Source organism: Vulpes lagopus, chromosome 3 (genome assembly GCF_018345385.1).
Source record: "Vulpes lagopus strain Blue_001 chromosome 3, ASM1834538v1, whole genome shotgun sequence".
NCBI classification, from domain to species: Eukaryota; Metazoa; Chordata; class Mammalia; order Carnivora; family Canidae; genus Vulpes; species Vulpes lagopus.
This window is the reverse complement of record NC_054826.1, coordinates 96,002,126-96,026,874: the sequence shown is the minus strand read 5'-3', so window position 1 is coordinate 96,026,874 and position 24,749 is coordinate 96,002,126. Positions and strand designations below refer to the sequence as shown.

At 52.0% G+C, this 24,749-nt stretch overlaps 1 protein-coding gene across 1 annotated transcript in view; it reads right to left on the bottom strand.

Annotated features, from left to right (window-relative positions):
* The window catches only part of SRRM3 (serine/arginine repetitive matrix 3), a 53,361-nt gene extending 47,775 nt beyond the window's left edge, over nucleotides 1–5,586 (bottom strand). The window contains exon 1 of the mRNA XM_041746879.1: nucleotides 5,552–5,586. The gene's annotated coding sequence lies outside the window, so the exon portion shown is untranslated. The remainder of the gene's footprint in view (nucleotides 1–5,551) is intronic.
* Between the last annotated feature and the right edge of the window lie 19,163 nt (nucleotides 5,587–24,749).

The window sequence follows — 24,749 nt, the reverse complement described above, 5'->3', positions numbered from 1 at the left end:
CAGGGCTGCCTAGAGGCAGGACCTGCTGAATGTCCTAGCTTCCTCATGGGAGGAGGGGTGGCTTGGCTCCTCTGCCAGTCTTGAAGCTGGCTCCCCCAGCCTGGAGTTCTCTGATACTGAGGGCTATGCCGGCAGCTGGAGCTGGGCATAGGGGTAGGCTGCCTCTTAACTTGCCCTGCCCCTGGCCCACAGCTCTTTCTTTCTCCCACATCCACATACACCCCTCTCAAATCTCCCAGTGGCGTGTCTCCAGTACCTGACCCCTTTGTAGTCACCTCCTCCTACCCCCCCACCCGCGTGTTTGTCCTTGGTCTCTTTCCATCCTTCCCCCTGCCCCAATGCAGTCAGAGTGGGCTTCCTAAAGTGCATATCTGACCATTTCATGACAATGCTCCAAAGCCTTCTTTGACTTCCCTTGCCTTCCAGATAAATCTCCAGTTCTTACAGTGGTTCTTAAGATCCTTCACGACCTGTTTGGGCCTGTCACTTCCCCCTGGGCTGCCCTCCACCCTCTACTCCCAGGCATGCCCTGTGTGCTATGGCCACATTAGATTATTCATTATAATGAGGCATACAGTAGATCTTGACCGTGTGGTCTCATATTCAGATGACTGCCATGTCTGAGGGGAGTACACTCGATTTTATCCTTGCCTGAGTCACTTCTCATAGCACATCAGGTGGCAGATATCAATATGCCCATATTACAGGGGAGGAAACAGACTTGATTGTGGAGGTTGGGGCCCAAATGATATCAGAGCCCAGGAGACTGGCAATCGCCTGACTTCTCCGTATAAGCTTTCTTCTGAGGTCTTGTTGGATCCAGGTTCTCACCTTTTCCAGGAGATGCATGACCCTCACATGCTACTCCTCTCCCAGCAGCTTTGGCCCTTCTCTCCTCAATCCCTGGCTGATTGTCATAGGGCCCTTGGCCATCCTCTCCTAGGAAACCCACAGCAAGAAGACCTGAAAGGTGTGCTCCACTCAGGAGGGAAGGAGGGGATGTTCTCCTCTCAGCTCCCACCAGCTCCTTTGGGAAGCAGCTCCACCCATGTCCAGCCTTCAAATGGCCATTAAAAGCAAGCTTTTTGAAGAATCTTTAAAGACATCAGAGAATTCTCATGATAGAGTGAAATATAGGATGCTGGCTTCCCTCACCAGTGCGTTCTCAGTTATTTAACTCTACATATCTATGAACACATGGACAAAATCCTGGAAGAAACATCCCCCATGATAGCCATCCCCCAGATAGCCCTGTTCTCAGTGGCTATCTCCAAGTGGCGGAACTACAGGTGATTTCTATTTTCTCTTCGGTTTTTCTATTTCTCAAGTCTTGGACAAGGCAGATGTGCCATTCTTGGAATCACAAGAGTTCAATGAAACTTGCTTTTACCTGTCTCCAACCTGAGGAGTTGTGGGAGATGGTGGTAGGGATGGAGTTCAGTGTGGGAAGGGTCTCAAGTCACAGGCCATACTCAAAGCTAGAAATAAAACAGGTAGGCCAAGAGCTCCCCAGTTCAGTAAAAGCTACCTGTACTTCAGGGTCCAGTTCAATGGGCCCAGACCACCTCATAGGGCTCAAAGACCCCAGCAGGATGCTAAGGGAGCTGTGGTGCTGCTTGCCAACTTCAGCTGGCACAGCAGCCTCTACAGTGGGCAAGAGGCCAGGGTGAGGGTGGCAGGAGACTGAGGCCAGGCTGAATGCTCAGGACGCAGCGCCTCAGGTGGATGGGCTGGCAGCTTTTGGCTGGGGGTAGAGGTGTCCCTGGGGGTTGGGGGCTGCTCTGGAGTTAAGGCACACATGGCAACTTGGGCAACCTGGACCCAGCCACCTAGCCAGGCCCCCTGAGACCTCCATTTCAGATGACATGGAGTCAATAAGGGATGACTCTGGGGATGGAGCTATCACCCTCCTATGCTCATGACCCAGAAGAAGGTGAAGGGGCAGAAGCCAGAGGTGTTAGCAGACACTAAGCCACAGTGACAACCTAGGCTGGGCCAGCCTGGGGTCTGTAACTGTTGGTGATGTGCCCCTCCCTATCATAAGCCCCTCTGCTCACCTGGGCCTCCTGCCTTCTCACCAATCTCTGTCTCCTCTCACAGAGCAGCCCATCACCCCCCTTCCTCTCCGAAACCACTCTCACTGAGTACCCTCTTTGATCCTTCCACCTCTCTGAGCTCCCTACCCCTTCACTGGGCCCAGGGTGGGGGTTGTTAGAATTGAGGAGGAACTTTCTTGCCTGACATCCCTCCCCATTCAGACTGGACTAGTCACCGGACCGACTCATTCCCTCTCCAAGGCCCCACATCCGCTCTTCAGAGCATCAGGTGCAAAATCCCTCCCTCTCTCCAAGACATTTTGAATAAGCCTCAACCACAGCACCACTGATGCTTCCCTGGATTTAGGGCCTGTGCACATGTGTCCTGGGAGCTCCTGGAGTCTGATGAACAGCTCTGGGAAGTGTGTGTGGGATACCTTCAGTGACCCTGCAGGTCACCTCCAATCCTGGGCCAGGACAGCTAAATCCTGGCTCAGCCAAAGGATCTGGGGTCTCCACGTAAGCTACTGGGCCTCTCCAAGGTCTACCTTCTAGTTAAGACCCCAAGTTTGAAAAAAAAAGACCCCAAGTTTGTAGATGGGAGGGGCGGATGAATTTTAAATCTCAGCTCCAACTAATAAAGCAAACATTGAAACACTTGGAGGTGACTTCTTAGCTTGCCAATAGAACCACAGGCTTCCCAACATACAGATTTATAGAGCAGAGAGATCTTAAAATTGTGATGCTGGCAGGGCTTTTGGGGGTCATCTAGTCAAACCCTATTGTTTTATGGCTGAGGACACTGAGGCCCAGAGACAGGTAGGGACCTGCTCAAGGTCACAGAAGGAGTCAGTTAGGGATGGGCCCAGAAAGAAGGTCCTTGGACTCCTGTCCCAGAGCCCTTCTGTTACCTGTACCACCTGCCTCCTCCCACCTCCCGCCAGCCCACAGTGCCCTGGCTGACCCTCACCCAGGAGAGCCTGGGGAATTGAGGACAGAATGATGTGGAAGCCACACTGGGTCTCTGCAGCAGTGGGCATGGGCTGCACTGAGACCTTGTTCTGTGACCTTGGCAAAGTCATGTCACTTCCATGCCCTGATCTGCTCCTTTGTGAAAGGGAGCAAAAACACCTTTGATACCAGGTTTTGTGAGGGTGAAATGAGGTCATGTGTGTGAAGTGACAGGTGCCCAGCAGGGGCTTGGAGTGCGTAAAGGAGTCAAGGAAGAGAGAGTGGGCTCCCCTCATCTTTCAGCAGAGCCCCTGATGGCTGCTGGGACAGGAGGAGCCTTGATTCTGCCCCCAGGGCAATGAGAAGTAGACAGAGGAAGAGAAAAGTCAGTAGGGGAGGCTGACCCCAGCAGTGCTGGCAGTGGCTATTGACTACGGTCCCATCTCAGGGAAGTAGGGGCTAACTGCTCAGAAAGGAACAGGAAGTCACTGGCTTGCTGAGGTCAGCAAGAGACTGGCTGGCAGGCAGAGGAGGTGAGAAGTGGGTACGGCAGTGAGCAGATGGGCCTGCCAGACCCAGAGTCCCCCTCTGGCAGGAGTGACAGTGGCAGGGGTGGATTGCGATGGGGGCACCCAGCTGGCCAGTTCAAAGCACGTTCCACCTCCGAAATATCCCAGTGACCTTGGGGAAGTCAGCTCCTCACTGCACCGCACACCCTCATTCATACGCCTCAGGCTCCCCACCTGGAAAGCTGGCATCATGAATCAAGAAACTGGCATTTAACTGGGACTTGCTATCAAGAGGCTGGGACAGGTCATCAGCTATACTCTTGTCCCAGGGAAGACAGCTTGGGTAGCTTCATGACCTTGGGAAAGTTACTGGTCTCATTTCTCAGCTGTGAAATAGGGACAATGATGGCTTCCTTGGGAGGCTTTTGTGAGGATTAACTGAGTCATCTGTAGTACTGTGCCTAGCATGGAGCCTGGTATGAGGCCTTCAGCCAACGTTCAGCTCCTCTGGGAAGAGAAAGACGGGCTTCAAACAATGCTGAAAAGTTTCCCACCTTTATCCAGCTCCTCCTTACAAAATTCTTACTTGCATTCAATCGACTAACACTTGCCCAGTATTTTATAGCCCCAAAGTAATCTCCCATCCATTGTCTGGATTATTTCTTTGAATGGCAAAGTAGATGCTGTTAACATGACACCTGTTCTACTGGTTGGGAAATGGGCTCAGGAAGGATCAGTGGTGTATCTGAAATCATGTAGCTTAGATTTGAACTCATGTCTCTCAGACTTCAGAGTCCATGACGCCCTACCCACCTATCCCTTCTTAAAATCTAATCAAGTCTTTATTCACCCTTCAAGAATTCCTCCTCCACCCCTCACAGGTGAGTAGGATGGGGCATAAAGTTAAGGAACCAAAAAGCTGGTAATGTGTGGGAGCAATTTCCTAGCCAGCTTGGTCCTATTTCTGTCTGGGGAGGAATTTGGTATCTGTTGGGGCCACAACCTTCAGAAGCACAAGGAAAGTCTTCAGCCCCTGCCCTGCTCTCTGTTTAAGTTCCTGCCTCTTCTCTTGACGCAGGACAAAAGGCCAGCTCAGGCCCTCTGATGCCAGAAGTGGGTGAGTGAGTGAGGTCTGAAGGGAGTGAGAAGTCGCAGCTCAGATACAGCACAGGTATTGGAGTACCAGGCCAGACCTGGGTGCCCTTCTCTTGCTCTCTGCCAAACCCATCCCCACAATGGACCTGCTGCCAGGAGCAGGAACTGCAGGAGGCTTCAACACTGCCCTGGCAGGAGCCCTGGGAGGGAGGGGGAGGAGGAGGAGAGGCAGAGGCTGCGTCTCTTCTCTCATCTCTCCTTTTTTACCAGAAATTTGCTCTGAGCTCAGGCCCACTCTGAGCTTCAGAAACTCCCCGGGCATTCAGGGAAGCCACAGAGATCCCCTCGAAACTCCTCATGGCTATTTTTTTCTTCTATGCCCTCCATCCTCTTCCCAGTGTGAGAGTAAATGCCATCCTGTGTGAGACCCAGTTCTCATTGCCAGTTCCTGCCTCCCTAGGGGCATTTGGACAGCTGGGAAAGGGGCCAGGCCATCCCCTGTGCTGCCACCTCCTGCTGGACAGAAGCCCAGCATTCAGGTGGGGGCTTGCTCCCCCCACCCCTGCCAGTGACCAGCATCTCCACGGGGTCCCTGCATTGGTCTCTCCCTTCCCTAGGGAGCAGGTCCTTCTCCTCAGTTGGGGGAGGGCAACTGGACTGCAGCTGGGGGCCTCCCTAGCCTCTCATGGGCCAGGCCATGGTCATTTATGCCCAGGGGAATCCTGCCCATGACCCCGTAGGGTTCCCACTTTCTCTATTCCTCTCAGTGAAATGAACAATGTTCCTTATCTCTGTTTCCCAGTGCCTCACACCCTCTATCAAACACTCTTGCAGTGCCCCAACGTATCCCCTGCTCCAGGGCCTGCGGACTCTGAGCCCCCCGTCCGACTGTGGAGGCCCAAGGTTCAACCCAGCCCCAGCCCCTCTGGGAAATGCCCCCGCCCCACTAGGGGCTCTCACCTCCCCGCTGACCGCCTCGCTCCGCCGGGTGCTGAAGCCAGGCCCTCCGGCACCGCTGGTCCCGGCTGCTTCTTCCGCTTGGCTCGGCAGGGCAGCCCCGCGGCCCCCACGGCCCCGCGCCCTCCGTCTCCCCGCGGACGCCGCCGCCGCCGATTGCTGAAATGCTGGACAGCGCACCACCATGGAGGCGGCCTCCCCGTCCGCCCGCCGGCCAGAGCGGCCCGGCCCCCACAGCGCCCCCAGCAGGCCCGGAGGGCCCCCCGCCGCGGAGGCAAGGAACTGGGCGTCGGGCAAGGACTCCACCCCAGCGACAACAGTTCCACTCCCTGCGGGTGGGAGCACTCCAGCCCCCGGAAGCGCCTGGGGCCAGGGAATTATTAATTTGGAACTGGAAGCAGAACTCGCTATCCTGAGTTCTCTCCAGGGCACTGCGCAGCTGGTGTCTAACAGGTCCTGGGATCCGACTGGGAGATGCCCCAGGAGGTCCCTGTTATCCTGCATCCCGATAGCTGACTGAGGCTGGGAGGGGTGGTGCGGGGGTGGGGTGGGGGAGGGCCATCCTAACTGGGAGAGGAATTTGAGAACGGAATCTCTGGACCTTTGGTGGTGCTTGTTTGGGCGTCTGGAGTCATAGGTTCAAGTCACCCTTTGGTTACTCTCTTTGTGACTTTGGGCAGCTGTCTGACCTGCAGTTTCCACCTTCTTTTCCTTGCCCCACAAGTGAGCGGTCTGAGAGTTGGAAATTCAAGGGTAGGGCCGGCTCCTGAAGAGGCTTTGGAAGTCCAGAGACCTTTCTCTAGTGGAAGCCAGGAATGTGAGGCCTTTGGTTGAGGCTCACTAGCCATGTCCTCATAGAAGCTTCCAGTCCCAAACAACAAGGCTGGAAGTGCCAGAGCTGGCTTGAGCAGTGCCCAGACTGGGGTGAGGCAAGTGACTGTCTTGGGGCTCAGATTTTAAGAAGGGCACTGAGAGTCATCCCTGGATGGAGTATATTTGTTCTAAGTCTGTGTGTTTCTGTGCCTGTGTGCCCATATACAAGGGTCTGTGCATGCCTTCCCCCCCCCCTCTCGCTTCCCCACATTTCTTCACCTACATGTGTCTTTGGAGTGTGTGTGTGTTGAGTGGTTGGGATCTAGGCACAACAGGGCCATTCCAGTCTGCTGAACAAAGCTTGGGGTGGGGGAGCGGGGTGGGCTACAGCTGCTGCTGCCATTACCACAGCCTCATAGCCCCAGGGGTGAGTCCTCTGCTGGTCTCCTGCCTTCTGGCTGCATGAATATTTTATCTGCAGGGGCCTTGGGTTGGCTTAACACCAGTGTGTTCACTCTTCCTGCCCGGTTTGCTGGCCAGGCCTCCCAAAGCAGAGCAGGGAGTAGACAGATCAGGGCTGGGAGAGAGCCTCTGAAGGGGTCCTTGCCTTGCCTGGGGACCCATGGCTGAGTTGTGCACAGGGGGTGTGGGGAAGATCAGAGGCGGTGCAGGAAGGGGGCATCCTCGGAGTGAAACCTGTTCCTTAAATAAAATCAAGGTGGCTTTACGAAACCTCACCACACTGATTGGGTCCTGACCAGCCCTGGCCTCAACTGTTTGGAACTAGTGCCTGGGCACACCTTGCTCTAGCTGGGCACACTTCCTCCTGCCTTTCCTCATCTGCCCTGCAGCCCCTGCACCCCGCACCCCCCATCCCCCACCTCCGGCTTCACAGAGAGAGGTACTTCAGGGAAGAAGGAGAGAGGGCCCTGCAAGCTGGCTGCAAGCTAGCCTCCCCGGCTGCCTTGGGCCCTCTTTCTACCAGACCTGGGATGGGGAACCCCGATGCCTGGGCATCCCCTCAGCCCCAGTAGCTCCCTTATCCCTTATACTCCCTTGCCCTGCCACAGAGGAATAGGCCTCTACCTTGGGCTCTCTACCAGACAGCTAATTTTCCAAAAAGGGCTCCTCTTGCGTTATTCATTTCAACAAACAGCATCACCATCTGTGCTGGTTTTTCTCCATTTGCCCCTCTGAGTTCATTCTCCTACCTTCTTTGGCCTTGGGAGGCTGACCTCTGCAGACCAATTACCCAGGTTCCCTTGCCCTTAGCTACTGGTTGGGTTCCTTCCAGGGGAAGCATCACCAGGAGGATGAAAAGCAGGAGGAAAGAGAAGCTAGGGATTAATTCCCCTGATAGGTTCTTCTCCAGCTCTGGCCCAGTGACCACTCATCCACAGCTCTAGGGCTCCTGGCCTGGCTATGGCATTGTTTCCTCTCTGTGGCCCTTCAGGCCTAGTGTTGGTGGCTCCTACTACTAAGAGTCTGGTTGCTTCTCTGTCCTTGTTGGCTCGTTCTCATATCCTGACCTGCCCCTCTGTGCACCACCCCTTTATGAAGCTCTCTTCACTTAAGCCTTTGGAGGTGTTGTCTACTTCATTCTGGGTCTCTGCCTCACGTATCTCCCCACCCCAAGCCCAGCCTCTATGTCAGAGCCTGTGAGGCCTTGAGCCCCCTCTGGTTCCTCTTCTCCCTGCAGACCTTCTACCTCCTGGAACTATCCCTCTTCTTCACCTTCATGGTGTCTGCTTGGCCCAGGTCCTGGACCTCTGCCTGGTTCCCACTCCTACCTATTCCCTCCCCCTGAAATGTACATATCTACTCCAATCACACTTGACTGATGAGACTTTCAAATACCTCACCATATAGAGTGCCATCTCCTTGAGCAGCGCTATTTTCCCCTCTTACCTTCCTTTAAAAAAATTATTGTGGGCAAGCTTGGGTGGCTCAGTCCGTTAAGCATCTGCCTTCAGCTCAGGTCATGATCTCAGGGTCCTGGAATGGAGTCCTGCATTGGGCTCCCTGCTCAGCAGGGAGTCTGCTTCTCCCTCCTCCTCTGCTCCCTACTCATCCTCACTCTCTCTCTCTCTCACAAATAAATAAATAAAATCTTTTAAAAAATAAGTTATTATGGTAAAAATATACATTACAAAAAACTGATCATTTTAATCATTTCAAGTGTATAGTTCTATGGCATTAAGTCTATTCACACTGTTGTGCAGGCATCACCTAAGCCCAAACTGGAACTCTCTACACATGAAGCATTAACTCCCTGTCTCCTCTCCCCTCAGCCCCCTGGCACCTGCCACTCCACTGCTGCTGTCTATGAATATGATTGTTCTGGGGACCTCATATAAGTAGAATCGTATAGTGTTTGCCCTTTTGTGTTTGACTTATTTCACTTAGCATCATGTCATCAAAGTTTTTCTTTTTTTAAGATTTTATTTATTTATTTATTTATTTATTTATTTATTTATTTATCTAGCATGAACAGGGGGAGGGGCAGAAGGAGAAGGAGAGAGAGAATCTTCAGCAGACTTTGGAGCCTGATGCAGGGGCTCAATCCCACAACCCTTGAGATCATGACCTGAGCCCAAGCCAAGAGTCGGACACTCAGCTGACTCAGCCAACCAGGTGCCCCATCCCTTTCAAATTTTTAATAACAGGTATGAAGTATGTCTCGTTTTGGTTTCTATTTGTATTTCCCTGATGGTTAGTGATGTCAAACATGTCTGTGTTTTCTTAGTGGCCATTTGTCTATCTTCTAGGGAGAACAGAACCTCCCTCGTGTGTATCTTGTCACCACCATCATATTACTCATCCAACTTGTGTTTTTTTTTTTCTGTCTTCACACCCTACACCTTGAACTCCATGAGGGCAAAGACTTGGTTACTTGCTCTGTTCCCAGTCCTCACACGTAGTAGGTTTGCTCACTAAATAGTTATTGATTGAATGTCTAACTGTTTCTCTGGTTGTTTTCCCAATCCATCTTCTGCCAACCCTCAGCAGCCAAAAGTTTGTCTGTCTCACATTCTGCCACTTGTTTTGTGAGAACAATAAGGCCATGTATGCGAGGCACCTGGGTGGCTCAATCGGTTGAATGTGACTCTCTTGATTTTGGCTGGGGTCATGATCTTGGGGTTGTGGGACTGAGCCCTGAATTGAGCTGAGCATGGAGCTTGTCTGGGATTCTTTCTCTCTCCCTATCCCTTCATCACACTCTATTTCTCTCTCTCAAAAAAAAAATTCTTTTAAGAAAATAATGTGTGAAGGAACCTGGGTGGCTTAGTCAGATAAGTATCTGCCTTTGGCTTAGGTCATGATTCTGGGGTCCTGGGATCAGAGTCCCACATCAGGGTCCCTGCTCAGCAGGGAGTCTGCTTCTCCCTTTCCCTCTACTCCTCCCTCCTGCTCATGCTCTCTCTCTCAAATAAATAAATAAAAATCTTAAAAAACAAAACAAAACAAAACAAAACTCCATGAACAAGCCTTTTCAAAGTAGGTACAGGACCCGGAGTCTGATTCAGAGTCTGATTCCTGCACCTGGAGTCCGTTTGAGCTTTCCCATCCCTCCTATAGCCAGACTCACTTGCCTATAGTCTGTCACTCAATGTGGCATTGTCCACGTCCCCATTGCCTCCCCTTCCAACCCCTGAATCTCCCACTGGCCTCTGCAGTTGTTTTCTCCCACCTGTAACACCTGTTCCTATATCCCTGTCTTTCAACATTCAGCTCCAGGGAGAACTCCTCCTCCAGGTGTCCTCCCCACTGCCTGTACCTGATCAGCCCTTCCAGGGGCCTCCTGTGCCGGGGCAAGAGTGGGCCCTGTGTTGCGGGGCCAGGCCAGGCCAGGCCAGGCTGGCATCCTACACTCACCAGAGCTCCAGGCCCAGAGAGTAGCCTTGACTCAGAACTGGCCTTACCCTTTCTCTCTTCTCCCGCTGTGTCTCTGTCATCCTCTTTCTGTGCCATCTTGTGTCTAGAACATGACCTGTATGAAAACAGGGCTGGGTCATGTTTATCTCTACTTCTCCCACTCCAGCCACAGGAGGCAAGAGTCATTGCTTATTGAATTGAGTTGTCTAATTTTCTGACTGTCTTAAAGCTGCACTCCATCTTTCTCCCTCTTAAAAAAATTTTTTTTGCCTCTCCATTCCTCAATCTACTACTCTCTTTTTCCCTGGCTTTGCCTTATCTCCTTCCATTTATTTTTCCGTATGATGTGATGTAGACATGGACCTTGGGGCACTTGTCCTTAGAGCCCATCCCTTGCTTCTGGTGCTGCTTAAAGTGTTCCCCTGACCCTGCGCATCAGAACCACCTTAGATGCTTGTTGAATGCATTGGTGTCTGGGCCTCTACAGACTTACTGTAATGATAGCTACTGCTGTGTAACAAATACTCCAGAACTTAATGATTCAAATGACAATGATTCTTAACATATCTCACAAATTTGGTGGTCAGAAATTTGGGCAGGGCTTGGCTAAGGTGATTCTTTTGCTCCATAATGTATTGAATGGGGTCATTGTCCAATGGGATGGCTTTCAGCCAATGGGTGGCTTGTGGAAGGTCTAGGACACCTTGGTTCACATGTCTGGTGCTCCTGGTAGGGATGGCTACAGTGTTGGACTCAGTTCACTTTCTCTCTTTCTCCAAATAGTCTTGGATCTATCCATGTGGTGTCTCCAGCAGAGTCATCAGACTTCTCACAAGGCAGCTTAGGGCTCTGAATGCAAGCGTTCCAAAGAGGAAGTAGGGCACAACATAACTTTCCCCATTTTTTATTGGTCAAAGCAGTTACAGACCTTACTGCATTTAGAATAGTACTTTGTCACTCATATTCAAAGTTGAGGGACATAGATTCCACCTCTTGATGGGAGGAGGAGCAAGCAGTTGGTGGCCTTTTTTTTTTTTTTTTTTTTTTTTTAGATTTTAATTTTAGGGATGCCTGGGTGCTCAGTTGATTAAGTGTCTGCTTTGGCTCAGGTCATGATCTCAGGGTCCTGGGATTGAGCCCGTGTTGGGTTCCCTGCTCAACAGGGAGTCTGCTTCTCCCTCTTCCTCCACCCCTCCACCTGCTCATGCTCTCTCTCTCAAATAAATAAAATCTTAAATTTTTAAATTTTTAAGTAATCTTAATCTGTACACCCAACATGGAGCTCGAACTCACAACTGTCGCATGTTCCAATGACTATGCTGCTTGGTAGCCATCTTTAATCCACCATATCTAATGAGTCACACTCCACAGTAGATCTGCAATCATGCTCTTGAACTTGAAGACCCAATGCTATGGCCTTTATCTGCCCCAGAGCTCAACTCTTGGGCTGTTCCTTTGCCTGGCATACCTCACAGCTCTGTCACCATGGATTGACTGTCATTTAACAGTCCCCTTCTTTGGCCTACCTCCCCACAGCACACAGTGACACTTGTGTGAGACACATGGGTAGGCCACAGGATAGCAGGATTCAAGCATGCGTGGCCAGCAGGCATTTGCAAGAGACTGCACTGGGCATGTGGTAATGTTGGGTGATTGCATAATCCTGTTCTCACTGGAGAGAAAGGCTGGAATTGAAAGACAAAAATAGTCCCTTGAACCTCAACTCCAGGGGATTTGTGCAAAGCTGCCCAGGGCACATAAGACAAAAGGTGACAATCTGAGGCCACCTGGACTTGTTGATCCTCCAATGAGTGATAGGTGTGTCCCTGGTGTGTCTCTGGTTGGTGTGGGCCTGGGGACACTGAGGGCATGGCCACTGTTCTCCGTGCTGGCAAGAGTGAGGAGGGGTCAAGGTGCTGAAAATGTCTTCCAAGACTGGCTGGACTTGGGCCCTCAAGAGGCTACTGAAACAATCTGGGAGATATTTTTGGAGAAGAGTCTTTAGCTGAGCCCAAAGCGTGGGGAGGGTGTGACAGACTTAGTGGGAAGTGGGTCTGGAGCCAGATTTGCCACTGACTAGCCGCATAGATTTGGAAAAATGATTTAAGCCTTGGTGAGTCTCAGTTTTCTCATCTGCAAAATGGGGCTAATAATACCTGCCTGAGTCCTGAGTGTTGTGCTCCTTTTCTAATTATTATCTATCTTCTCAGGGTGACAGCCTGAAGTAAATTGGTGATGTGGTTGAAAGGTCAGTGATGTTCTGGACAATGACTTGGGCATCCAGGTCACTCCCCTGGTCCTGGTATCTTAACTGATCACTCTTTGCCCCTGGCCTCAGTGGGTCCTTTCTCTCTCCTTGGTCCCATCCCTGCTGTTCTGGTGCCCCATCTGTGCCCAGCACGATGCACCTCTCCCTCTGTGCCTCTGCCTAGCCCACTCAGGCCTCCTCTTCCTGTCCATTTTCTTCCCCTCCTCTGGCACTTCTCTCTCTGCAGAGCCTGGGAAATTGAGGAGTCTCTTGTGGCAGACAGGCAGGGCTGACCTTGAAGTGGATCTTTAATAAAAAATGAGCAGAAGCGTCAGCCTCCCCTCCTCCCTCTTGCCTCTTGCTCTCTTCTCTGCCTGTGAATCTTCCATAAGGAGCACTTGCTCTAGAGTAAGCATCACCTTCATTAGGGAACTTTTGGAGGGCACAAATCCCTGGGATGCAGGAGGGTAAAGGAAAGAAGCTTTTGGTGGCATTGGGGAAATGATATGGGGGAGGGTCTACCCTCTGAGGTTGTAGGTCCTGCTTGCTTCTGCCTTAGAACTTTGCATGGGAATTCACCCCACCAAGGCTTCACAACTGTTCCAGTGGTTCAGTCCCTAGTCTGGTCCAAGGCAATCGTGGATTAGAGTTGGGGGGCCAGCAACAGCAGCATCACGTGGACCCAGGAGTAAGAGTGACTCACACTCCAAACTTGGCTTGGTCTCAGCGTTATATTCATTCTCATTATTTCAAATCCTCATGATGAGCCTGTGAGCTGGAGATCATTGTCCTAGCTCACAGATGAGGACATGAAGGATCAGAGAGGTTCAGACCTGCCCATAGCCACCTAGTCCATAGGTGACCGAGGCAAGGACTCGAATCCAAAACTCATTCCCCTCCCTGCTGGAACCACTGGCCTCGGAGCTGTGCACAGTCTTATTGCTCCTCCCTCGGTCTAGGGCCCTGACCACTGTCCTGATCAGAGCAACCAGCTTCTCTTCTCCACTAAGGCTGGAACCCACAGAGGCCCTCAAATGTAATCCCTATAGGAGGGACAGACTTTCCAGAACCGGGTTGCCAATTTCCTGGCTCCTCAGTATGTCCCTCTTTCCCCTGACCTTTTGGGACCCCCCTTCCCTCTGGATTGTGTACGTGGTAGGTGTGTGACTCAGGCTGGTCCAGCCACTGTGCCCTTAGGGCCTGAATAGGTCTTACAAGTATATGGGAGGTATACACAATTGTATGGATGTGTGTGCACAGATAAGTAAATATAGCATGTGTAAAGCATGTGGGGAAAAGTGAGTGTATGAATTTGCCAATGAATGAATGAATAAGTCACTCAAATGGGTAAGTAAATGAGGCATTGAGTCAGTGGACTCTGCCTGTTAGGCAAGGTAGATGCAGGAGCAGAGATTGTGTCCTCTCTGGGCTCTCCCTTCCCATGAGGTCCACTGTGACAGAGATGCCCACCACATGTTCTTGCTCCCCTTCCAGAGTGGATAGTCATCAATAGGATGTGAATGCCCATCTAGGAACTACATCTCCCAGCATCCTTTGGATGTGGATAGACCATGTGACTAATTCTCACCAATGGAATATGGGCAGAAGTGACATTTTGCTGAAAGAGGAGCCTAAGAATCAGGTATGCCCTCTCTCCTCCCTCCCCTTATCTGCTAGCAGGATGCACAGGACTCCAAGGTCCTGGAGACCCAAGAGGGAGCCACAAGATGGAAGGAGTCTGGGTCCCTGTGTCATCATGTGGGGGAAAGCTTGCCTGCCTACCAGGAACATCAGCATAGGACCATCAGAGATTGAGAAATGATAAGTAGTAAGAAGCTACTGACACTTTAGGATTCCCTGTCATAGCAGCCAGCATTGCTTTAACTGGTACACTCACAGAAGCTAACCATTCACTGTTAAGCTGTGAACTTAGTGGGGACCTTGGAACACTTGACAGGCATCCATGATGAGGGTAGACAGCATGGCCTCCAGCTCTCTCCTCACCTTCTACATTCAGGGAGGAGTTCATGTTGCTCCTGGGTTGAGAGAGGGACTCAGATGTTGGGGTTAAAAATGATTAATGAGCCTAAACTAACCTACAGTGTCAGAAGTCAGAATACTGGTTTTCCTTGGGAGGTAGGGACTAGAAAGGGTGCACTGGGGCTGGAAATGTTCTGTTCCTTGATCCAGATGCTGGGTGCTTGGATGTGTTCAATTTGTGAAAATTCAGTGAGCTGTATGTGTACAATTTCTGCACTTTCTGTATGTATATTGTATGTCTAGAAAACACATTTTTATTTTATTTTTATTTATTTATTTTTAAAAGATTTTATTTATTTATTCATGAGATACACAGAAAGAGAGAGAGAGACACAGGCACAGTCAGAGGGAGAAGCAGTCTCCATTCCATGCAGGGAGCCTGACATGGGACTTGGTCCCAGGTCTCCAGGACCACATCCTGGGCTGAAGGCGGTGCTAAATCGCTGAGCCACCCGGGCTGCCCTTTATTTTATTTTTAAAATATTTTATTTATTTATTTGAGAGCCAGAGCATGAGTGAGGGGTGGGGCAGAGGAAGAGGGAGAAGCAGACTTCTCGATGTGGGGCTCGATCCCAGGACCCCAACATCATGACCTGAGCTGAAGTCAGACTTAATGCACTGAGCCACCCAGGTGCTCCAAGAAAACATTTTAAATGCCCAGCAGAGGGAAGGTAGGAGGTAGAGAGAAAGAAGTGGAAGGAGATGGGGTAGAAACAAGGAGAGGGTGTTGGCAAAGGCTGTGGGGGGGGTGGGGAAGGACACCTGTCCCCATGACCTGGGACAGATGCCTCCTCTCTCTCCTTGGCAGGCCACTGTAGGCCATTACACACCACCCATCATCCCTCAATCCCACACAGACACCTACTGGGTCCGGGTCCAGGAAACATCCAGGCTATCCCCCTTGGGCAGGTGTCATGGCCTGGGGACCCTCACACCCCAAGGACTGTGCAGCAAGCACTCCTTGGAGGTCTGGAACACCACCCCTAGCTCCATGTGCCTTGCCTGGGACAGGGCACAGAGGGTAGGGGTCAGGGTCAGGATGAGGGAAGGGGGCAGGGTAGCTGCAGATATGGCAGCTGAGGCTATCTTGGAGGATGTGACCCAGTTTCATTTCCAGCGTCTGTCTGCCAGCAGAATAGATTCCAGTCACCTGGACCCACTGCAAACGTCTACACAGCACACACACCAGACTCATACACAACTCGCATGTATTTCGTGTACATGCCACATGCGCCGTCCCATACATGTGCCACATACATGCCCACACAGTCCTTCATACCCTATATACATGCCTCATACATATGACCCATAGCCACGCCTCATATACACCCCCTACACACAGGCCCACACACAAGTCACATACATGCCTCATACAAGCCCTCCCCCCACTATACCCACACATGCAAGCATGTGTGTTCCCTCAGGGGGAATCCAGCCACAGTGACTTGGATCCCAGGCACCCAGAGGCAGGTGCAGACTGACCAAGGGCCCTTCTGTGGGGCCTCAACCCGGGCTCCTTTGTTTCCATGAAGGCCTTCCTTTACTGTCCTGCCTCAAGTGAAAGGTGTCCTCATTGGGATCTCCCAGAGCCCCTGGCCCTGCCACAGTGGGGGCCACAGCCAGAGTGAGTGAGCGGTGGGGCTGGGAGGCAGAGCCAGGTGAGAGACCCCAGGGAGCTCCGGGGGGGCCCTTGGGCTGGACCAATGGGCTCTGGGGAGAGGGAGATGGCTTGGGGCAGGCTGTCAGGGTGGGGCAGGGTGAGAGTCGGGCTCCTGGGAAGAGTACTGCATGTGTGTGTGTGCACATACACGGCGATTGATATAAGCATTGTGCATTCAATTGCACACTACCAATAAACTTGCACACCTGATAAACTGACCTCCTTCTTCCCCTGCCCCCTGGCCTTGCAGGGACCCTGACTGGCTGAATTTGCCTCCTGAGCCCGAGCCCGAGGCCAGCTCGGACAAAGCAGCACAGGGGCAAGATCCTGCCCATCTGCTCTGCCTGTGGCTGCCTGTGACACCCTCAGTTCTTTATCTCTGGCTCCCGCAGCCCTCCTCTTCCAGCAGCTTCCATTCTCAGACCAGGAGGCTCCCTGTGAACCCCAGGGGAGCCCTGATCTCCAAGTGGGGAAAATCACAAAGCCAGTCACCATTTATTGAGGGAGCGCTACGCTGTGTTATGGACTTTGTTGCTTGACTCTCTCAGCGAGGCTGGCAGTGGGCAGGATCAGCTCAATCTTTTTAGTGAGGAAGCTAGAGCCCAGAGAAGTTAAGCAATTTGCTCAAAGCTCCACAGCCTGGGCAGGGGTGGTTGGGCTTGGAAAGAGATCTGGGGTCTGCAGTGATGTGCCTGTCAGCCCTCAGCAGCCTCATCTTCTAGGCTGTTCTTCCGGACTACTCCAGCCCTGCTAGACTCTCCCTTCTGGAAGGTTCTGTGGCACTGGGGAGGATAGAGTCAAATTTATAATGTAGCATGTTGCCAGTGAAACTTGAGCAATTGGAGTTCTGTCTCCACATACCTGCTCCTCTGAGTGCCTTCTGTGCTGCTTGTTATTGAGCGCTTTCTCGAAATCAGCTCGTGTTTGGGCTCAGTCTTGTGTGAGCAATGCTGCCCTGGATGTGGCCAGCTTGACGTACTGGTTTCCAACATCAAGACACACATCATAGCAAATGTGCTTATGCCACGGTGGGACCCTGTGGAGAGGCCTGGCATGGTGCCTGGCGCCAGATTGTGGTCAGTGCACCCCGTCCCACAGCCTCTGGCACTGCTGCGGTGACAGTCCCTCCCCTCGGACAGCCAGCCTGGTGACTGTGCTTCTCCCTGTAGGAAGCCCCTTGGGCTGGGGTCCCAACTCCCCGCCAGCCATCCCCACTGCTGAAGTCACTTGACTTGAGCTTCGGTTTGCTAACTGTCTTCACATGATACCCAGGTCTAGTCGGTGCATGGCACAGAGTAGCTGTCCTGTAAAGGTGGCTAAGTTTGCTCTGGGCTTATAAGGGGAAGAGGGCCGCTGGGCAGACAGGCCCTCTGTGCTTCCCTATTTGTCACAGATGCCTCCTCACTGGCAGGTGTGGAAAGTTCTGGGAGGACAAGATGCTCTGTGATGCCAACAGGCACTTTCCGGTTTGCTCCAAATGGGCAGCAGCGGGGGCGCAATTATCCCACCGCAAACCCTCTTTCCTGAGCCAGGTCTTTCCAGTGAGCACAGCCCAGCACAGGTACGCCTGACATTTGCTTTCAAAGCTTACAGTGTCAGCTCCCCAACACACACACACACACACACACACACACACACATCCCAAACACACAACACATTCATGCACACTACACCCTCCCACACCACACTCATGCACACGCGTGCGCACACACACACACACATGCACACCACATGCATGCATACACCACATCGACACACAAGCACACTACATCCACAAATGCACATACATACCACACCCCACGCAAGACACCCCCCCACACCAGACATACGTGCACACACCATACACACATGCACACTTTGCTGACACAAACCACACACATACATACACACACACACTATCACCCCTGCCCACAAAAGGAGCATTTTCAATCACCCCACCCCAGGAACCCAACCAGCCAACCTCCCTCGCAGGAGGGGAGTTAACCTAATTACTGGCCTGGTCTGCCTATTGCCTGGCTGGGAGAATGTTAACATCAGCAGGAGCCTGGGAGGGAGAGAGCAGGGAGAGGCGATGAGGAGTTATTTTAGGCGATGAGGTGGGGTTTGCAGTGGAGCTGGGCTTTGGCTTACAGAGGAGGGGGCCCAGAGGGATGGAGGGCTCCAGTCAGGGAGAGGAGGCAGCCTGGCTGTGGCCTCCCTAAGAGGGACCAGGCTAGCGGCGCTCTCAGGCACAGGGGGAGGGGCTGAACAAAGGAGGAGGGACTTGTCATCGCTTCTCAGCAGAGGGGTCCCGCTGGGTGGGGGCGGGGGCTGGGGAGAAGGCTCCGTGGGACCTGACAGTTCCCCCTCCCCCACACCCACAGACATACAGGGTGTGAGCAGGGCGGTGCCTCTCAGTCAGGCCTTTGAGAGTAGCTGGGCAGTGGCAGGGACTGTGATGTGACATCTCAGGCATGCCAGTCCCTCTGCAAATGGCCTGTATTTAAGCCCTGAGCAGGGAACCATCCCCCATGGAGTTCCACCAACATTCTGCCTCCTGCAGTGGGGTGGGGTGGGGACACAGCAGGGACCCCACCCCTCCGCCTGATCCCCTGCTCCAGAAGCATGTAGGGCCTCAGAGCATGGGTGAGCCAGGAACCCAAGAAGCCCAAGGGTCTGCTCTGAAGGGACAGAACCAACCCACGTGCAGGGAGGGTCTGACATGCAGGGGAGGCAGCTACAAAGAGGCGAGATGTCTGAGACACAGCCCTGCACCTGCTGCAGGCACCTCGCTGAAGGGGCTCAAATCCCAGCTCCTTTTACCTGCTGTGTGACCTTGGACAAGCTGCTCAGGCTCTCTGAGCTTCCATTCTTTTGGCTATGGAATGGAGATTCTAATTGTACCCACTTTAGAAGGGTATGAGGGGGGTTAAAACAGGCCTGCTAACACCCAGGAGGGGAGTGCCAGCTTCCTGTGGCGGTAAGCAGCAATTATCACAGACTCAGTGGCTTATTATCTAACAATTGTCTAATAGTTCTGGAGGTCAGAAGGTCTAAACCAAGGTGGCAGCAGGGCTGCTGTTGTTCTGGAGGCTCTAGGGGAGGATCTGTCTCCTTGCCTGCCTTCCTGGGCTGGTGGCCCCTCCTCCATCCTCCAAGCAGCATCCTCACATCTCCCTCTGACCCACCCGCTTCTGTCCTCATGCCTCCACCTCTGGTTCTGACCCTTCTGCCCTCCTGTTGTGATGATCCAGGAGATTCTCCCCATCTAATAATATTTAACTTAAAAAAAAAAGATTGTATTTTTTTATTCATGAGAGACACAGAGAGAGACAGGGAGAGGCAGAGACACAGGCAGAGGTTCAAGAAACAGGCTCCATGCAGGGAGCCTGATGTGGGACTCGATCCCAGAACTCCAGGATCATGCCCTGGGCTGAAGGCGGCGCTAAACCGCTGAGCAATCCAGGCTGCCCCTAATAATATTTAACTTAATCACATTTACCAAGTGCCCTTTGCCATGTAAGGTCACACATCCACAGGTTCCAGGGATGAGGAGGTGGACAACTTTGGGGGCCATTCTTCTGCTTCCTGCAAGACTTGGAAAGTAGGCGGGGCTTAGCAGATGTGAGAGAGGAAAAAATGTGCTCATGGCCCCGGACAGGGTGATACAACTTATGTGGTAGGGGATGGTTTCATCAATAGGGGTTTCCAGGGGCTTCCAGGAAAAGTTGGCCCTGTGTTAGGTAAAATGTGACAGCAGAATAAGGTACCTGAGACATTACAACTCCCTGGTGCATAGCTCTTTATAGTTTGTAAAGGGCTTTGCATCATCATATAGAAGAGGAAACTGAGACTTAGCCAAAGAACAGTGCTTCCCCCAAGATCACTTGGGTATAAATGGCAGAGCCAGAACTGAATCCAGGGCTGTGGGACTCCAAGTCTGGGGGTCTTCCTACCACCCACCAGGTGCCACCATGCCCATCAGGTGCTGGAACACCAGGAGTGGGCACAGCACCCAGAGAAGAGCAAAAGGCACTGGGTCTGGGGCCCCAGCAGCCTTAGCTCCCATCCTGCACTGTCACTCAAGCTGTGTGAGCTGGGGCAAGTCACCCTCATTCATAAAAGGGGCAGTCGTGGGTGGCTGCTGCATTATATGACAAGACCCAACCATAGACATAGGGTGTCGTGCTAGAGTCTGGGGTTACCTCAATAGCATCCTCTGGAACGACACAGATTTTATTATTTATTTATTTATTTATTTATTTATTTATTTATTTTTAAGACACAGATTTTAATTTTAATTTTAAAATTTTCTTCTAAGGTTTGGGATTATGGAGGTCATACAAATGACCTTTTTTTTTTTTTTTTTAAAAAAAGACTTTATTTATTCATGAGAGAGAGGGAGAGAGAGAGGCAGAGACACAGGCAGAAGGAGAAGCAGGCTCCTTGCAGGGAGCCTGATGTGAGACTTGATCCTGGATTCTGGGATCATGTCCTGAGCCTAAGGCAGACGCTCAACCGCTGAGCCACCCAGCGTCCCCAAATGATCTTTTTTTTTTTTTTTTTTTAAGATTTTATTTATTCATGAGAGACAGAGAGAGAGAGAGAGGCAGAGACACAGGCAGAGGGAGAAGCAGGCTCTATGCAGGGAGCCTGATGTGGGACTCGATCCCGGGTCTCCAGGATCACACCCTGAGCCAAGGGCAGGCACCAAACCACTGAGCCACCCAGGGATCCCAAAATGATCTTTAAAAAGAAAAAAGATTTATGTATTTATTTAAAAGATTTAATTAATTTATTTATGAGAGACACACAGAGAGAGGCAGAGACATAGTCAGAGGGAGAAACAGGCTCCCTATGGGGAGCCCTAGGTGGGACTTGATCCCAGAACCCCAGGGATCACGACCTGAGCCAAAGGCAGATGCTCAACCACTGAGCCACCAAGGCACCCCAAAGATTTATTTATTTGAGAGAGAGGGAGGGTGTGCTTACAGACACCTACACATGTGAGTGGGGGGAGGAGCAGAGGGAGAGAATCTTTAAGCAGACTCCCTGCTGAGTGTGGAGTCTGACTTGGGGCTCAGTCTCATGACCCATGAGATCATGATCTCAGCCAAAACCAATGTCAGGCACTCAACTGACTGAGCCATCCAAGTGCCCCTGAATTTTAATTTCATAAGCGATACTCATTATGCGTTCTGACCTCTGTTGGGAGGGATCTCTTTCTCACTGTGCAATATTTAACTCTACAGAGTATGTTGATACTGGGGCCACTGTACTAAATTACTGCAGAGAGGCTCAGACAATAGAAATTTATAGTCTCACAGTTCTGGGGCCAGATCGAGGAGGAATCTATGGTATTGATTCCTCCTGAGAGCCATGAGGGAAACTCTGACCCATGCCTCTCCCCTGGCTTCTGGAGGTCTGCTGGCCATATTTGGCATTCCTTTGCTTGCAGATGCATCTCCCATCTCTGATTTCGTGTTCATATGACATTCTCCCTGTGTGCATGTCTGTGAGCAAATTTCCCCCCTCCTTTTTTTTTTAATAAAAGATCTATTTATTCATGAGAGACAGAGAGAGGCAGAGACATAGGCAGAAGGAGAAGAAGGCTCCCCACAGGGAGCCTGATGTGGGACTCAATCCCAGGACCCTGGGATCATGACCTGAACCAATGGCAGATGCTCAACCACTAAGCCACCCAGGCATCCCCAAATTTCCCCTTTATATAAGGACACCAGTCATTTTGGATTAGGGGCCCACCCCAATCTGGTATGACCTCATTGTTAATTACATCTGCAATGATCCTATTTCCAAAGAAGGTGGCATTCTGAGGTCCTTGGGATTAGGGAAGGGTTATTCTCAACATGGGAATTTTTAGGGACACAATTCAACCCATAACACAAGTATATAGAGGAGAAAGCCGGGGAGTGCCTGGGTGGCTCAGTCGGTTAAGTGTCTGCCTTCGGCTCAGGTTATGATCCCAGGGTCCCGGGGTTGAGCCCCACATTGGGCTCCCTGCTCAGTTGGGGAGTCTGCTTCTCCCTCTCCCTCTGCCCCTGTTCCATGTGCTCTCTCACTCACTGTCTCTCTCTCAAATAAATACATGAAATCTTAGAAAAAAAAAAGAAAGCTGAGAGTGCCCTATGTACAGTATACACTCCAGAGGTAATTCTCTTCCTCATTCTCAAAGTTAATACCAAGCCAACTTACTCCAATTCCCTCAAGATCTTTTCCTATGCATTTACATTCAAATACAAATGGGCTTTGGGGGGGGGGTTGTGGGACTTTTAAAAATTGTGTGGTTTATCTACCCTACATGGAATCATATTATACACTTTAATTTTCATTTGTTAGGGTGGGGAGAGCCTTTTGTGTCAGATCAGTGCTTCATTTATTAGCTTTGGCCCTGGGGAAGAAGATGGGTTTGGTGAAGCTGCTGGTAACCCCCCAACCCAGCGCCTGGACCCACCCACCCCTGGCTGAAATAAGGTGGGGGGTGGTCAGCACCACCAGGGGGCGCTGTGCTGGGAAGGCAGTTGGAGGGGCCCGCAGAGGAGGGCAGAAGCTGGTCGCTAAATTGGTTCAGGGATTTATTGCACAACTGTACTGGAGCAAACCACCAAAGATCAACCCACCTGGCTCCATTTGGGGCATCCGGTTCTGGGTGACCCTATTGGATTTTATGAGGGAATTCAGGTAGGATCCAGAAGAAAAGGAAGGGCACTAAGAACACATTTCTGATTTGTCAGCTCTGTCTGCTTTTAGAAGTTTGCCCCAGGCAGTGAGCCCACAGGCCCGGGGGAGGATGTGGGGTGGCCTCTGAAAGTGCATTAACCGAGGAGCTCCGTCTGAAGCTCGAGGGGAGGAGAGGTCCAGAAAGCACTCCTTGGGAACTCAGGCAAGCACCTGGAGGACCCAGGCATTCCCTGGCAGGGCCGGGTGGGGCAGCTGCTGCAGGTACCTTCAGGGACCCTGGGGCTTTCTGTCCTGGCCGCCGGCAGCTTCCATACATCCTGGGTTTGGGTTAATCCATCTCTACCTCGTTGGGGTACCAGAAGGAGTGGCCTGCCTTTGCTGTCTACACAGGGCCCTGCAGACAGGACGAGTCCCAGTTTACCTGGTTGACGGAAATGGGAGGTTGTCCTCCCTGCTGCTCCACCAACTCAGGGGCATGGCCTTGAGTCTTGGGCAAAGCTAATGGGGAAGGGGGTATTTCTTCCCAGACCCCCCCACCTCCGGCGTTCACCTCCCTGCGTATTGTGTCTCTTGTCCGGTTTCCACGGACCTCCCTGGGCTCACTCCTGATTCCCTTACCCCTGTTAGAGGCGGCTGTCGCTCTGGTCTGGGTGAGCAGAAACCAGACAGGGCCGAGCCGGATTTGGCTCTGGAATGCTAATCCTTACTCCACCGACTGCCCCGCTGGTCCCTAGGAGCCGCTCTGCAGCACCAGCCTCCTGCTCCCTCTCCAGGCAATCTGGGAGAACTGCAGAGGAGGTTGGGCCTGCAGAAGTCCCTCCTAAGCGAGGTCAGGGTCATTCCAGGTTAAGCTGTTCACCCCTCTGCCTTAGCAGTGAGGATGTAATACTCTGCTTTCCTTATAATTACCCAACTTGGCTGTGTCTCCCCGGGACTTACATGCAGTCCCTCTACAGGAGCAACTCTTCGGTCGTGTAATTACCCTTTCAGTGCGGGTGCTTGGTGGCTTCCATACCAGGCTTCCCTTCGCTCTCTAAAGGCTGGTTCTTGGCCTCCCCCAGCAAAGTCCCCAGCTAGCTCATTATGGTCATTAACACTACACACCCAATCCCTCGGTTTCTGTTCCTTGCTAAGGGGGGACAGGGGTCGTGGTGTCAGGAGGCAGCCAGAAGGCAGGGATGGCAGCCAGTCTGTGGACCAGGAGGCACATAATTGGAGTTTGAAAGCAGGGGCGCAGTTAGCTTAACTGTCCTCATAACTGGCTGGTGGACTTCTGCGTGGTGGAACTGGGAATGGGGTTGGGCAATGCTGCTTTGTCTCTGTGTCCCTGTCATCCTATACCTCCCACTCACTGCCACCCTATTTTGGGCCTTCAGCCCTTCTGCTGCTGAGCATCCTGAGTGGGCCCTGCTGCTATGGCTTTCCTACTTAGAGGACAGCCTGCAGGCCTGTAGCAAAGGTGTCACCTGGGCCCCACCCCCAGGCTCTTGAGTCATACTGGCATCGTGTCACCATCCCTCGTGCCCACCTTCACAGAATGAGGTCTGAGCTCTTCAGCCTGGCATTCCAGATCATCCCCAAGAAGAGTCCCATTCCATCCTCCTTGCCCTAGGCTGCAAGCCAAACATTTGGCCTTTCTTCAAGCACATCTTGTGTACATCCTTTTAAGCCCAGCCACTCCTGTGGCTGCCAGACAAGCCCATCCTGCTCTCCTTGCCGTGGGAATCCTAGCTAGCCTGCAGAGCCAGCTCAAACGTTCCTCCTCCCTCCCGAATATCTCGAATGAGGCCTCTCCCTTACTCCTTGCCGCTTTGCCAGAATATCCAGAAATAACCTTGTCCTGAGTCCTGTGCTACTTTACACTTTTCTCACTGGTTCTCGTGTAC